Source organism: Leuresthes tenuis, unplaced genomic scaffold, assembly GCF_036924035.1.
Source record: "Leuresthes tenuis unplaced genomic scaffold, fLeuTen1.0.hap1 SCAF_5, whole genome shotgun sequence".
In the NCBI taxonomy this organism is placed as follows: Eukaryota; Metazoa; Chordata; class Actinopteri; order Atheriniformes; family Atherinopsidae; genus Leuresthes; species Leuresthes tenuis.
In genome coordinates, this window is record NW_027325359.1 from 24,472,772 (window position 1) to 24,479,964 (window position 7,193).

General features: G+C 45.1%; 5 non-coding genes across 5 annotated transcripts; all 5 read right to left on the bottom strand.

Moving 5' to 3' along the window:
- Window positions 1-1,142: 1,142 nt before the first annotated feature.
- On the bottom strand, window positions 1,143-1,256 carry LOC140308382 (U5 spliceosomal RNA). Its single transcript, XR_011916334.1, has one exon. It is a non-coding gene; the product is annotated as a U5 spliceosomal RNA (small nuclear RNA).
- Window positions 1,257-1,667: 411 nt separating this feature from the next.
- On the bottom strand, window positions 1,668-1,858 carry LOC140307910 (U2 spliceosomal RNA). The gene has a single exon (XR_011915932.1). It is a non-coding gene; the product is annotated as a U2 spliceosomal RNA (small nuclear RNA).
- Window positions 1,859-2,166: 308 nt separating this feature from the next.
- LOC140308157 (U5 spliceosomal RNA) lies at window positions 2,167-2,280 on the bottom strand. The gene has a single exon (XR_011916129.1). It is a non-coding gene; the product is annotated as a U5 spliceosomal RNA (small nuclear RNA).
- Window positions 2,281-2,691: 411 nt separating this feature from the next.
- Window positions 2,692-2,882, bottom strand: LOC140308350 (U2 spliceosomal RNA). The gene has a single exon (XR_011916306.1). It is a non-coding gene; the product is annotated as a U2 spliceosomal RNA (small nuclear RNA).
- Window positions 2,883-3,168: 286 nt separating this feature from the next.
- On the bottom strand, window positions 3,169-3,281 carry LOC140308357 (U5 spliceosomal RNA). Its single transcript, XR_011916311.1, has one exon. It is a non-coding gene; the product is annotated as a U5 spliceosomal RNA (small nuclear RNA).
- Window positions 3,282-7,193: the final 3,912 nt, after the last annotated feature.

Here is a 7,193-nt window from a genome sequence, read left to right on the forward strand (position 1 = left end):
TTAATTTGATTTGAGCCACTCCATATCGATAAATTGGGCCACATTTCCTCCCATTGTCTATGGTTTTTCAAAAAAGGTAGTCCACATTCTTGTATTAAAAACACATCTGATTTTATGGAGTCTAAGAAGGATATAATACTCTGGGCTCTTGTCTTTGATTTCACACTTCTCACATTTAGTGTTGAGAAGGTGAGAACCATTAAAAGGATAAAGGAAAGTAGGTATGTCATTTTCGTTTTTCTAAGTTATCAAAACAAATTACACACTCAGGTTATTTCTTGGGAAACTAGCTCTCCTTTTCGGACTCTCGTGTTGGCCTCTGATGCAATGTTGCATTTAACTTTGAGTCCCTGGGGGTTGATTGCAGAGCTAAAGGGAATCAGAGGACAACTCAGATGCCGTCCTCCTCGGCTGTTGACCTTCGGGGAGGTGAGTACCTTCACTAGACTCACCTGTCTGCTCTTCCTCCTCATTTAGCTTAGCTCCACCCTCTGCCTGTGAATTCTCACAGACTTCAGCACTGAGTGGTGAGGCCTCTACAGGCCCCTCTCCTTTTTGCTCCTCACTTCCAATCCAAGCTTTTAGCGGGAAGTTTGAATTTATTGGGTCAACCTCTTCACTTTGTTCACCAACTGCCACCTCTGGTCCTTCTCTTTGTTGGCTTGACTGTGGCTTTACCGTCTTTAATTTGTTGGCAAAAGATTTAGGGCAATCTCAGAAGAGGTGATTTAATTCTCCACAGAGATTACATTTCCTGCCATTTGGACACTCTCCAAAAGTGTCCCCAATTTCTCTGCACTTCCCACATATCACCTTGGTACAAGCCTCAACCAGGTGCCCATGCTCACCACACTTGCGGCAGAGCTTGGGCTGCCCCTGGTACTGGATGTAACCTCGGTTTTCGAGGTGGCCAGAGTGTCACTTTGCATCTCCGCCCACCCGCTGCACTGAGCACTCTTCAGCCCTTTTAAATGGTATAACTTTGCACTCCCGCACGCTCCAGCGAGCACCATTCAAGCAACAACTTTGCACTCCAGCTTCAAACATCGGCACAGTCGCAACAAGTAAGGCAACTCTACTCAGAGAAGTCACTCTGCACAGTAACAAGATTTCTTTTGCACAGACAGAAAGGGCTTCACCCGCAAAGGTAAAGGTAAAGCCTGCCAAAAATAGCAACAACTCATTAGTGCTGCTCTCCACGGAAGTCTTTAGTAAAAGGCGAAAGACTTGTACATTATGAAGAGAAACCAGAGTACGATTATCTGTCACTGCGGGAGCAGGGCATCAGGCTAGTTGGCATAGCCACCTTCCCCATGGTGAGCTTTGCTTGGTTGAGACGCTTGCTCCCCCTCCTTGCTCCTCGGCTGACCAAGTAGGAAAAATCGGGCCCTATTCGATGGCTGCCTTGTCTTTTACTCTGTGCAAAAGACAAGGCAGCCACAAACACCACGGGAACACCGTATTGAGGCTTTGTTCTGACCGCTCATTCAGTGTCGCGTTTCTTTCAAGCAATTCTCCCGGTTAGCCCGCACTCGGCTCGCCCCCAGAGCTGTGTTAAAGTCTACTTCGCATTCACTCTCTTTTCTCAGCAGACTAAAAGAAAGTTTCATCTTGGGCTCCCTGAAACTTCCATCCTGCACCACTGTTTGCTTTTTCACAAGAGCAGAGAAGAGCGCACCGTTCCCAGCGGCACTGCAGTACCGGGTCGATGCTTGGAGTGAACGGAGCAAGCTCCTTTTTCAACTCCTATTGCTAAAAATCCATTTAATATGTAGTCCTCGTACAAAGGCCATATCAGATATTAAACTGATAAGAACAGGTACTACACTTGATCTTAGCCAAAAGGCCGAGAAGCGATAACTGTCCACTGGTTCACGTCCGAGGGCCCTTCCTGGCACAATGCACACTTGTAGCGGTGTTCTTTTTATGGCCATAGGTGGCCAGAGTGTCACTTTGCACCTCCGCCCACCCGCTGCACTGAGCACTCTTCAGCCCTTTTAAATGGTATAACTTTGCACTCCCGCACGCTCCAGCAAGCACCATCCAAGCAACAACGTTGCACTCCAGCTTCAAACATCGGCACAGTCGCAACAAGTAAGGCGACTCTACTCAGAGAAGTCACTCTGCACAGTAACAAGATTTCTTTTGCACAGACGGAAAGGGCTTCACCCGCAAAGGTAAAGCCTGCCAAAAATAGAAACAACTCATTAGTGCTGCTTTCCACGGAAGTCTTTAGTAAAAGGCGAAAGACTTGTACGTTATGAAGAGAAACCAGAGTACGATTATCCGTCACTGCGGGAGCAGGGCATCAGGCTAGTTGGCATAGCCACCTTCCCCATGGTGAGCTTTGCTTGGTTGAGACGCTTGCTCCCCCTCCATGATCCTCGGCTGACCAAGTAGGAAAAATCGGGCCCTATTCGATGGCTGCCTTGTCTTTTACTCTGTGCAAAAGACAAGGCAGCCACAAACACCACGGGAACACTGTATTGAGGCTTTGTTCTGACCGCTCATTCAGTGTCGCGTTTCTTTCAAGTAATTCTCCCGGTTAGCCCGCACTCGGCTTGCCCCCAGAGCTGTGTTAAAGTCTACTTCGCATTCACTCTCTTTTCTCAGCAGACTAAAAGAAAGTTTCATCTTGGGCTCCCTGAAACTTCCATCCTGCACCACTGTTTGCTTTTTCACAAGAGCAGAGAAGAGCGCACCGTTCCCAGCGGCACTGCAGTACCGGGTCGATGCTTGGAGTGAACGGAGCAAGCTCCTTTTTCAACTCCTATTGCTAAAAATCAATTTAATATGTAGTCCTCGTACAAAGGCCATATCAGATATTAAACTGATAAGAACAGGTACTACACTTGATCTTAGCCAAAAGGCCGAGAAGTGATATCTGTCCACTGGTTCACGTCCAAGGGCCCTTCCTGGCACAATGCGCACTTGTAGCGGTGTTCTTTTTATGGCCATAGGTGGCCAGAGTGTCACTTTGCACCTCCGCCCACCCGCTGCACTGAGCACTCTTCAGCCCTTTTAAATGGTATAACTTTGCACTCCCGCACGCTCCAGCAAGCACCATCCAAGCAACATCGGCACAGTTGCAACAAGTAAGGCGACTCTACTCAGAGAAGTCACTCTGCACAGTAACAAGATTTCTTTTGCACAGACGGAAAGGGCTTCACCCGCAAAGGTAAAGCCTGCCAAAATTAGAAACAACTCATTAGTGCTGCTTTCCACGGAAGTCTTTAGTAAAAGGCGAAAGACTTGTACGTTATGAAGAGAAACCAGAGTACGATTATCCATCACTGCGGGAGCAGGGCATCAGGCTAGTTGGCATAGCCACCTTCCCCATGGTGAGCTTTGCTTGGTTGAGACGCTTGCTCCCCCCCTTGCTCCTCGGCTGACCAAGTAGGAACAATCGGGCCCTATTCGATGGCTGCCTTGTCTTTTACTCTGTGCAAAAGACAAGGCAGCAACAAAAACACCACGGGAAAACCGTATTGAGGCTTTGTTCTGACCGCTCATTCGGTGTCGCGTTTCTTTCAAGCAATTCTCCCGGTTAGCCCACACTCGGCTCGCTCCTAGAGCCGTGTTAAAGTCTACTTCGCATTCATTCTTGATTCTCAGCAGACTCTTGGGATTTTATCTATAAAATGAATTCCTTCACTCAAACTATGTTAAAACTGCTTTGTCCTTCATATTTACCATGTCTAGAAAGATTTAAACAAAAAAAAACAACGTTGTACTTTGCAGTAAAAGACAGAGCAAATCTAAAGTTTCATGAATCCGAGAATAAGCTTACTTTCATGAGTTCTTCACGATTTGGGATTTTGCTATAAAATGAATTCCTTCACTCAAACTAAATCGCTAATCTGTTACATGTAAGGCAGATGTCAAATTCACCGAAATAGGATCTAAGGGTATTCGGCCAATCGAGCTGTAGCAGCTTCGGTAAAAGAGTATAAGTTGAAGAGTTTGTGAATAAAGGTGTGCGCACACATAGTGAGCTGTAGGAAAATAGGCAGGGAGCAATGCCGGCTGGGGTATATGTTCTTGTATGTTGTCTGACTGTTTGATTTGAATGTGTTGTGTAAGTGTCCCGTTGAATGTTACATGTTTGGGCTTTGACACGCTTCACTGTGGTTGTTAACTGTGTGGTGTGTCCTGAAATGTTATATGTTTGGGCTGTGTGACATGCTTAATGCTTGTCAGTAGCTACCCACTTATTCATATATAGCAACTGACAACATAAGAAGTCCGGACATACTTTGATAGTAGTTGTAGAAGTATCCTTATTGATAATAGATAAACTAATTCATAGTGATAGAACAGTAGATGAACAGGTGCCTGCACATGTCTCACGAAAATAAAATGGGTGTATGATTGCTGACGGCAGAGCAATACTGCCAAACTTATGAGTTCTTGTGGCAAACTTGATTCAGTGTCTTGACGTGTATACGCTGTTTCGCTGACTTGATTGTCACAAGAAACAAAGTGTGTTTGATAAGATCCGACCATTTTATTACGGGAGGATCAGTATCAGTATTCGGCTGCAAGTAGGTGTGAATGTCCAACCATAATTTGTAAAAAGCGGGTAAGAAAAGGTTCTCATGCCCGACTATACATTAACAAAAGCGGGAGGAGAGGTCTTCGGATGAGAGTGGGTGAGAATTTCCAACCATAATCTATAAAATGCGGTGAAGAAAAAGGTGTGAATGCTACATAGAACACTCAAAAGTGGAGCGGAAGTGTTCGGCTGCAAGAAGGTGTGAATGTCCGACTATATTTGGTGAAAAGTAGGTGAAGCAAGGTCTGAATGCCCAACCTTACATCATCAAAAGCGAGATCAGGTGTTTGGCTGCAAGAAGGCCATAGTTTGCCAAAAGCGGGTAAGGTGCGAATGACCGACTAAATATCAACAAAAGTGGGGGCGGAGGTCTTCGGATGCAAGTGGGTGTGAATATCCCACCATACAAGTATGGTGGAGAGGAAGCTGTGAATGGCCGACCATAGTAAAAAGCGGGTGAGAAAAGGTGCGAATGTCCACCATTATACACCATCAAAACAGGGAGCGGAGGTGTTTGGCTGCGACAAGGTGTGAATGTCCACCCATAATTAATGAAAAGCGGGCAACAAGTAGGTTTGAATGCCCAACCATACATCATCAAAATAAGGAGCGGAGGTGTTCCGTTGTAAGAAGTTATGAATGTCCGACCATAGTTGGTAAAAAGCGGGTAAGAAAAGGTTAAAATACCCGACTGTACACAATCAATAGCGGGAGCGGAGTTGTTCGGCTACTAAAAGGTGTGAAAGTCCGACCAAGTTTTGTAAAAAGCGGGTAAGAAAAGGTTCGAATGCCCGACAATTTATGATCAAAAGAGGGAGCGGAGTTGTTCAGCTGCAAGAAGGTCTGAATGTCCATCAATAATTGCTAGAAAAAATTAAAGTAAAAATTTTGAAAATCAAACCGCACATGATCATAAGTGGGAGAGGAGGTGTTCAGCTGCAAGAAGGTGTGAATGTCCACCCATAATTACTGAAAAATGGGTAAAAAAAAGGTGCGAATACCCAACCATACATCATCAAAAGCAGCTGTGGATGTGTTCGGCTACAAGAAGGTTTGAACGTCCAACCAAAGTTTGTAAAAAGCAGTTAAGAAAAGTTTCGAATATCCAACCAAACATAATCAAAGGCGGGAGCAGAACTGTTCGACTGCAAGTAAGTGTGAATGTCAGATCATAATTTGCAAAACAACAACTATACACCATCAAATGCGGGAGCGGAGTTGTTCGTCTGTTAGTAGGTGTGAATCTCCGACCATAATTGCTGAAAAATGTGTTAGAAAAGGTAAGAATGCCGGTCCATACATCATCAAAAGCGAGAGAGGTGGTGTTCTGCTGAAAGTAGGTGTGAATGTCCAGCCATAATTACTCACAAACAGGTAAGAAAATGTAGTATTGCCAGATCATACATGATCAAAACAGGGAGCGGAGGTGGTTCAGCTGCAAGAAGGTGTGAATGTCCGACTAAAGTTCAAATATATTCACAAAAGCGGGAGGAGAGGTCTTCGAATGAGAGTGGTTGAGAATTTCCAACCATAATCCATAAAATGCGGTGAAAAAAAGGTGTGATAGAACACTAAAAGGTGGAGCAGACGTGTTCCGCTGTAAGAAGGTGTGAATGTCCGACCATAGTTTGTAAAAAGCGGGTAAGAAAAGGTTAAAATACCCGACTGTACACCACCAATAGCGGGAGCAGGGTTGTTCGGGTACAAGAAGGTGTGAAAGTCCACCCATGGTTTGTAAAAAGCGGGTAAGAAAAGGTTCGAATGCCCGAATATATACTATCAAAAGCGGAAGCGGAGGTGTTCGGCTGCAAGAAGGTGTGAACGTCCGACCAAAGGTTGTAAAAAGCAGTTAAGAAAAGGTTCGAATATCCAACCAAACAAAATCAAAAGCGGGAGCAGAGCTGTTCGACTGCAAGTAGGTGTGAATGTCCAGCCATAATTACTCACAACCGGGTAAGAAAAGGTAGTATTGCCAGACCATACATAATCAAAACAGGGAGCAGAGGTGGTTCAGCTGCAACGTGTGAATGTCTGACTATAGTTTGTAAAAAGCGGGTAAGACAAGGTGCGAATAACCGAAAATGTATGATCAAAAGAGGGAGCGGAGGTGTTCGGCTGCAAGGTCTGAATGTCCAACCATAATTTCTAAAAACCAGGTAAGAAAAGGCTCGAAAGCCCGACTATACACCATCAAAAGCGGAAGCGGAGGTGTTCGGCTTCAAGAAGACGTGTACCTCCGAACAAAGTTTGTAAAAAGCAGTGAAGAAAAGGTTCGAATATCCAACCAAACATAATCAAAAGCGGGAGCAGAGCTGTTCGACTGCAAGTAGGTGTGAATGTCAGATCATAATTTGCAAAAAGCTGATGAGAAAGGGTGAGAATGCCCGACTATACACCATCAAATGCGGTAGCGGAGTTGTTCGGCTTTGAGTAGGTGTGAATGTCCAGCCAAAATTACTCACAAACGGGTAAGAAAAGGTAGTATTGCCAGACCATACATGATCAAAACAGGGAGCGGAGGTGGTTCAGCTGCAAGAAGGTCTGAATGTCCGACTAAAGTTTGTAAAAAGCGCGTAAGACAAGGTGCGAATGCCAGACAATGTATGATCAAAAGAGGGAGCGGAGGTGTTAGGTTGCA